Raw genomic sequence first — 7982 nt, 5'->3', positions numbered from 1 at the left:
GTGGTAAACTGTTTTTCCAAAACCCAATAACCCTAATTTCGTAAAATGACGAGTATACGTATTTTCTGGAAACGAACACTGAACCCATTTCGAGAACGTGAACCCTAATTGTGGTTTGTGTTATTATAATATGAATGATTACGAGTCGGATTATGCTATCATATGGGTAGGTGATTAGCGAGGATATTTCAAGCATAACTGAGTGTCTAACATAGAGTATTTCGCCCCTGTAGGTTCTAGTCGGGAAACCGAAAGTGGATGTTGGACTAAAGATGACCTAGTAGTCAGTCGACGAGCTCAATAGAGTTTCAACAGAAAAACCAGAGTGTCGAAGTCGAATCTAATGTGATCTACTGATTGGACGTTAAAGCTTGAGTGACAGAGTCGGCTCAGAGTTGATCAGTAATAATAGTAAAGCCCTATATGGCAAGTCCTTCTGAACCTTTCTTCGAGATATATTGCGAATATTTATGAACTTTCTCATAACATGTTTTTATTACTCAAAATAAATCATGTTTTATATTACAAGTGTTTTAAACTATTTAACCTTGAACCCTGATTTTCTTGATCTTAAGGCATAAGCCTTATTCTTTGTAAACCATCCTTTATTGATTTTCAGATACCAAACCACCCACATATGATACTGCTCCCCAAATGTATAGCTACCAAACACCAAACACTGGAAGAAAAATGTTTGAAAACACAGAAACTTCTATACCCCAACCATTCTTTATAACATCAAAGAACTATACCTTGAAAAACCATTATTTTTCTAATACCTGATCCTTTTACAGGCTGAAAAACCGTTTCTCATACATACCTTGATATACCCTTGTGATACTCATGAATCGCATTACACTTTTGTACAAGTGCTTTATCAATGTTGATTATGATCTTGCTTATTGAATTACATTGTTTATTACACTGAATTGTTTTAAAATTGGTTAGTTTTCTTCTGTGGACCAGATTCGTGGTCAGACCAGATTCATGGTCAAATTAGGCTAATGTGTACCTTGGATCCAGTAATAAGAGCAGTGATGTGTGCTTTGCTCGGGGTTAGTGTGTGACTGATCAGCAACCTAACCCTTTTTTTTTAAAAAACTTAAAATCAATATCCAATTCTAATGATTGGTTAAAAAGAAACTTGATTCATCTTAATTATCTCATTTGATCATTGTTTAACCTCAGTTATCGTTATTATGACTTGATGAGCTAGTTAGCTCACTCTTGCGAATCTTTTTATGTATTCTACAGTTAAGAAGGATACGGTTGATAGCGAGGTTTCCCAGTTCAATATATGAGCTAGGATTCCAGATGGAGTTGGATCGAGCTAGCAGGAGCTTATTGCGGTAGTGAGATAGTAAGATTGTAAGAATAATTTTATTATCAGGTGTAAGTTAAATTAGTTGGGATTTGGTACGTTGTAATAAAAGTTAAGGTTGTGGCTTATTTTCATACTTTAACCTGTTGCGATCCGTGGTTATATAGAGCAAGGTCATTGCAATTAATATTTCATATACAGGTTGATATATTGTGTTTGTGTTATGCACCCCAAACTTCTGACCCAGGTTTGGAGGGCGCCACACATAGCTTCGTCACAATGGATGCATAGGGTATAGAACCCGTAGTACTCCCTCGCAAGAACCTCAGAATACCCTGATGAATCACCATCCCGAGATCCACATAGTCTCCCCGAAGAATCCCCCACAACAAACGTGCACGCTCCACCGTAACATCATGCACGTGAGAAGATGACATGATGTTGGCACAAATAAAGGAATTCCATGCACGTGCAAACATGTTCATGCATGAGGCAGGGAAAGTGGCATACTCGTCCGTGCCCTTCTTGAACTTCTAGTGAGTCTCAGGCATACACAGTGTAGGAACGATCAAATCCAAGTTAAAATCATCCCCCATCTTCTCATTCCAATTCTTTCGCTCTAGTTGTCTCTCGGGCTGCTCAATCACCCTATGAATCGCCTCAGCACTATAATCCACCGTCAACCTCCTCACCACAGTAAAACCGTTCTTCTCCGCCTCAGCATTCGTGTAGAACTCGCGAACCACACTCATAGGTACCGCAGCGGGTGCCTCACAAAAAGCAATCCACCCCATCTCCACAATCATCTCCAGCAACTTGCCATCCCTCCCCGATGGTAAAACACCTCGCTCCTTGGCTATGGGCTTCGAAAGCAGCCTTGCATACTCCACCTCAGCCTCCGGAGTTGAAAACCTAGGCCTCACACCACCCACACTCGAAGAATCAGTGGTGCTGCTACTAACTTGGGTTCGTTATCTTTTGGGTGCCATTGAAAGTGAATAAGTTTGAGAGAATAGAAGTGTATAAGAGAGATTTGTGTGTTAGAGAATTTGAGAAGTGATGGAGAAGTTTGTGTATAAGTGTGTGTATATATAGGAATTTGGTAGAGAATTAGTTATGGAAAAGAAGTGGGAATTGAATATGGGAATAATGGTAGTAATGGGGTTGATTGAAATTGATTTGGAGAGGGAAATATGGGAGTGGAGGAGGGAAATTCGGGTAGGAATTGATTTTGTCTTCAAATTCCCGATTTTCTGCTCTTTCTTCAGAACCAGGGACCCAGCGCGGCCGCGCGCTATCCTAGCGCAGTCGCGCCGTGCTTCTGCCAATCCAGTACGGCCGCCCCGCCAAGAAGCGCGGGCACGCACTTACTGGAAAATTAGTGCAGCCGCCCCGCTTCTCAGCGCGGGCGTGCCGTGCTTCTGTAGATGGCACTGATTTTTTTCTTTTTTCTGAATTTTTTTTTATGGTTCTCTCCTTTCTTTCTTCTTCGTCTACCTACTAATGTATAACAAACTTGGGTTACCTCCCTAGAAGTGCTTGCTTTACATCGTTAGCTTGACGTAGAATCCCGAGATCAAGTGGAGAATAAAATGGCACTAACCACATCATGATTTTCCGTATCCCCATAGTAATGCTTCAACCTCTGTCCATTCACCCTGAATGCTTGGCCTGGATCATTCTCAAAAATCTCCACCACTCCATATGGAAATACAATTTTGATAATAAATGGCCCTGACCACCTCGACTTCAACTTTCCAGGAAAAAGACGGAGACGAGAGTAGAATAACAGAACTTGTGGCCCTGGCACAAATGATTTGAGCACTAGACCCATATCGTGCCACCTCTTGACTTTCTCCTTATACATTTTGTTATTCTCATACGCTTGAAGCCAAAACTCGTCGAGTTCATTCAATTGAAGCATTCTTTTCTTACCAGTTGCATCTAAATCAAGGTTTAACTTCTTCAAAGCCCAATATGCTTTGTTCTCGAGCTCCATAGGCAAATGACACTCCTTACCATAAACCAACTGAAATGGTGACATACCTAACGGGGTCTTATATGCTATTCTCTATGCCCGAACAGCTTCATCCATCTTCAAAAACCAATCCTTCCTTGATGGATACACAACTTTCTCTAGAATACGCTTGATCTCTTTATTAGATACCGTAGCTTGACCATTGGTCTGAGGATGGTAGGTTGTAGTAATATGATGATTCACATTATATCTCTCTATTATTGCAGTGAACTTGTAATTGCAGAAATGCGATCCCTCGTCACTGATTATGACTCTTAGAGTCCCAAACCTTGTGAATATCTGCTTATAAAGAAACTTAAGCACTACCTTCGCATCATTTGTCGCCAAAGCCTTGACTTCAACCCATTTCGAGACATAATCGACCGCCAACAAGATATACTAATTGTTGCAAGATGAGACAAATGGCCCCATGAAATCAATTCCCCAAACATCGAAAACTTTAACCTCGTGAAGCACATTAAGATGCATCTCATCCCTCTTAGACATATTACCCACATGCTGGCAGTGATCACACTTTAAAACAAATTGATGCTCATCCTTAAACAATGTAGGCCAGAAAAATCCCGCTTGAAGAATACGAGCTACCATTTTTTCTCCACCATAGTGGCCTCCATAAGCAGTCGAATGGCAATCTCGAAAGATCCCCCCCATTTCCTGTATAGAATACATCTCCTGATGATTTGGTCAGCTCCTTGCCTAAACAAGAACGGCTCATCCGACATGTACCACTTCACCTTATGAAGAAACTTCTTCCTTTGAGCGGAAGGCAAGTCTGGAGGCATAATATTGCTCACAAGGTAGTTCACAATGTCTGTGAACTGCGGTTCTTCCTCTTGTATCCCAAACAACTGCTCATCGAGAAAAGACTCATTTATCAATGTCTTATCCTGTGAAGTTACACTTGGATCTTCTAAACGAGAGAGATGATGAGCGAATTGATTCTCAGTACCCTTTATGTCCTTGATCTCCAACTCAAATTCCCGAAGTAAAAGAACCCAACGAATTAATCTAGGTTTCGAGTCCTTCTTCGAGACGAGATAGCGAATTGCAGCGTGATCAGTGAAAACTGTCACCTTCGTCCCAAGCAAATAAGATCGAAACTTCTCAAAACCGTAGATAATGGCTAAGAGTTCTTTTTCAGTAGTAGTATAGTTCAATTGAGCATCTATGAGGGTCTTACTAGCATAGTAGACCACATGAAATATATTTTTCTTTATCTGCCCAAGAACTGCTCCAACTGCATAGTCACTTCCATCACACATCATCTCAAAAGGTTCATCCCAATTAGGTGCAGTTATGACCGGTGCCATGATTAAATTCTTCTTTAAGATCTCAAAAGCAGCAAGACACTCATCATCAAACTTGAAAGGGATATCTTTCTCTAGGAGATTGCACAAGGGTTTAGAGATTTTTTGAAGTCCTTGATGAATCACTGATAGAAACCCGCATGACCAAGAAAGCTGCGAACTCCCTTAACATAAATTGGTGGAGGAAGGTTTTTAATGACCCCCACCTTGGCTTTTTCCACCTCAAGACCTTTACTAGAGACCTTGTGCCCTAGAATAATGCCCTGTCACACCATAAAATGACATTTCTCCCAGTTGAGGACCAGATTGGTCTCAACACACCTTTTAAGAACTGCACCAAGATTTTGCAAGCACTCGTCAAAAAAATCACCAAATACAGACGAATCATCCATGAATACCTCCATATTCTGACTAATCATGGCAGTGAAGATAGCCATCATGCATCTCTGAAATGTGGCAGGTGCACCACACAACCCAAAAGAAACTCTTCTGAAGGCAAAAGTTCCAAACAAAAAAGTGAAAGTAGTCTTTTCCTGATCCTCTAGAGCAATGCAAATCTGATTATAACCCAAATAGCCACCCAGAAGATAGTAGTACTCATGCCCAGCCAATCTGTCCAGCATCTGATTAATAAAAGGAAGAGGGAAGCGATCATTCCTCGTGGCCTTGTTCAGTTTCCTATAATCCATGCAAACTCTCCACCTCGTGAGTGTTCGAGTAGGAATGAGCTCATTCTTCTCATTAGCAACAACTGTGATACCTCCTTATTTCGACACACACTGAACTGGACTTACCCAAAAACTGTCAAAAATAGGATAGATGATCTTTGCATCTAGCCATTTGAGGATTTCATTCTTCACAACTTCTTTCATGATCGGATTAAGCTTTCTATGTTGCTCAACTGTAGGCTTGCTACCTTCCTCTAGCATAATTTTATGCATACAATAAGAAGGGTTGATTCCCTTGATATCTGCTATAGTCCATACAATTGCCGACTTGAACTCTCTCAGAATTCTTAAGAGTTTTTCCTCATCACTACCTGAAAGGTCAGATGCAATAATAACAGGCAAAGTAAATGCATCACCTAAAAAAGCATACCTTAAGTGTTCAGGCAATGGTTTAAGCTCAAGTGTAGGAGCTTCCTCAATAGAAGGATTGGGGCACTTTGGAGATGTTGTTTAACTCCTCCAATCCAAGAGATTTAAAGGCATATCCAGCCTTCGCTTCCAAGGAGAAGCATTCAAATACTGCAACTGTTCATCACCTTCATCATCTTCACTGTCTGAATTCCCCAACAAGGCCTTCTCTAAGGCATCAGACCTTAGCATTTGATCAAGTTCTGAAGTAACCACAGAATCGACCAACCCCACTTTTAAGCACTCCTCATTTTCAGTCGGGAATTTCATGGCATTAAAAATATTGAACGTCACATCCTGATCCAGTACTCGCATAGTAAGCTCACCTTTCTTCACATCAATCAAGGTTCGGCCAGTAGCCAAGAATGGTCTTCCCAATATTATGGGAATCTTCTTATCCTCCTCGAAATCAAGAATTACAAAATTAGCAGGAAAAATGAGTTTATCAACCTTGTCCAAGACATCTTCCATAATGCCTCGTGGATAAATAATAGAACGATCGGCCAACTGTAAGGTCATGTAAGTAGGCTTTGGATCAGGTAAGGGCATCAAATTGATGCTAGCTCCCAAGTCACATAAGCATTTGTCAAATGACACTTTTCCAATGGTACAAGGAATAGTGAAGCTTCTAGAATCTTTAAGCTTCGGAGGAAACTTCTGTTGCAGCACAGCGCTGCATTCCTCCGTAAGAGCAACTGTCTCTAAGTCATCAAGCTTCACTTTCTGAGAGAGAATACCTTTCATAAACTTCGCATAACTAGGAATCTGTTCAAGAGCTTCAGCGAAAGATATGTTGATATAAAGTTTCTTGAACACCTCCAGAAACTTCTCAAACTGCTTATCCGGTTTTTTCTTCTGCAGCCTCTTAAGAAAAGGAGGTGGAGGATAGATCTGTTTCTCCTCTGTATTACCCTCAGGAGGAGTGTGTTCCACAGTAGTCTTCATTGGTTCCACTTCTGCTTCCTTCTGCACTTCTTCCCCAGCCACAGCTTCATCTTCCAAAACTTGAGATTTTTCGGGATTTGCAACCATCCCGGACCTAAATGCAATTGCCTTAACCTGCTCCTTAGCTTCCCCCTTTCCTGGCACTTCAGTGTCACTAGGGAGTGTACCAGGTTGACGATTTAGCAAAACATTGGCAATTTGCCCAATTTGATTCTCCAAGGTCTTGATAGAAACCGCTTGGCTCTTGCACATGAGCCTCAACTCCTCCAATTCAGATTTTGTATTAGACAGTTGCAGCTGGAGTTGTTTTCTTGGTGCATATTGCGATTATTGAAAACCAGGGGGGTTGTATTGCTTTGCTGCATACTGCTGATAAGGCTGCTGAATCGTATTCTGATTATTGCTTCAGCTGAAGTTAGGATGATTGGGGTTGTTGGGATGATAGGTGGCTGGAACTGGTTGCTGCGACCTCTTAAAGTTGCTCACGAACTGAGCTAATTCACTAGAAATAGCACATTGCTCCGTCTCATGGGCACCAGCACAAAGCTCACAGACACTAGTGATCTAATTAACTCCATAATTAGCCAAAGAATCCACCTTCATCGTCAAAATCTAAAGCTGAGCCGCTATAGCAGTAGCTGCATCCACTTCCAGAATTCCTGCTACCTTTCCCTGAGGTAGTCTCTGAGTTGGGTTCTGGTATTCATTGGCCGCCATCAGCTCAATCAATTCATAAGCTTCATCATAGCTTTCCATAAGGCTCCTCCTGATGCTGCAACAAGCATGGGTCTAGAAGTAGCACCCAATCCATTATAAAAGCAGTTAATGATCATCCAGTCAGGCATCCCATGATGAGGACACTTTCTAAGCATCTCTATGTAGCAATCCCAAGCCTCACATAGAGATTCTCCAGATTGCTGAGCAAATTGAGTAAGTGCGTTTCTGATTACAGCAGTCTTCGCAATAGGAAAGAATTTTCCTCCCATTTGGTGATAGACCCTGGTGGTAGAGAATGTAACCAACACTTAGCTTTATCCCATGGAGAAAATGGGAAAAGCCTCAACTTAATAGCATCTTCAAAAACTCCATTGAACTTGAAAGTGTCGCAGATCTAGATAAAATCTCTGATGTGTATGTTGGGGTCTTCTGTCGGAGAACCCCTAAACTGAACTAAGTTCAGTATAATCTGAATCGTGCTATACTTAATCTCAATGGTGTTAACCGATATGGCTGGT

At 41.3% G+C, this 7982-nt stretch overlaps 1 non-coding gene across 1 annotated transcript; it reads left to right on the top strand.

Moving 5' to 3' along the window:
* The first annotated feature begins 7590 nt into the window (after nt 1-7590).
* Nucleotides 7591-7697, top strand: LOC141676382 (small nucleolar RNA R71). The gene has a single exon (XR_012556975.1). It is a non-coding gene; the product is annotated as a small nucleolar RNA R71 (small nucleolar RNA).
* Nucleotides 7698-7982: the final 285 nt, after the last annotated feature.

This window comes from Apium graveolens, chromosome 7 (assembly GCF_009905375.1).
Source record: "Apium graveolens cultivar Ventura chromosome 7, ASM990537v1, whole genome shotgun sequence".
NCBI classification, from domain to species: Eukaryota; Viridiplantae; Streptophyta; class Magnoliopsida; order Apiales; family Apiaceae; genus Apium; species Apium graveolens.
This window is presented reverse-complemented; position numbering and strand designations above follow the sequence as displayed.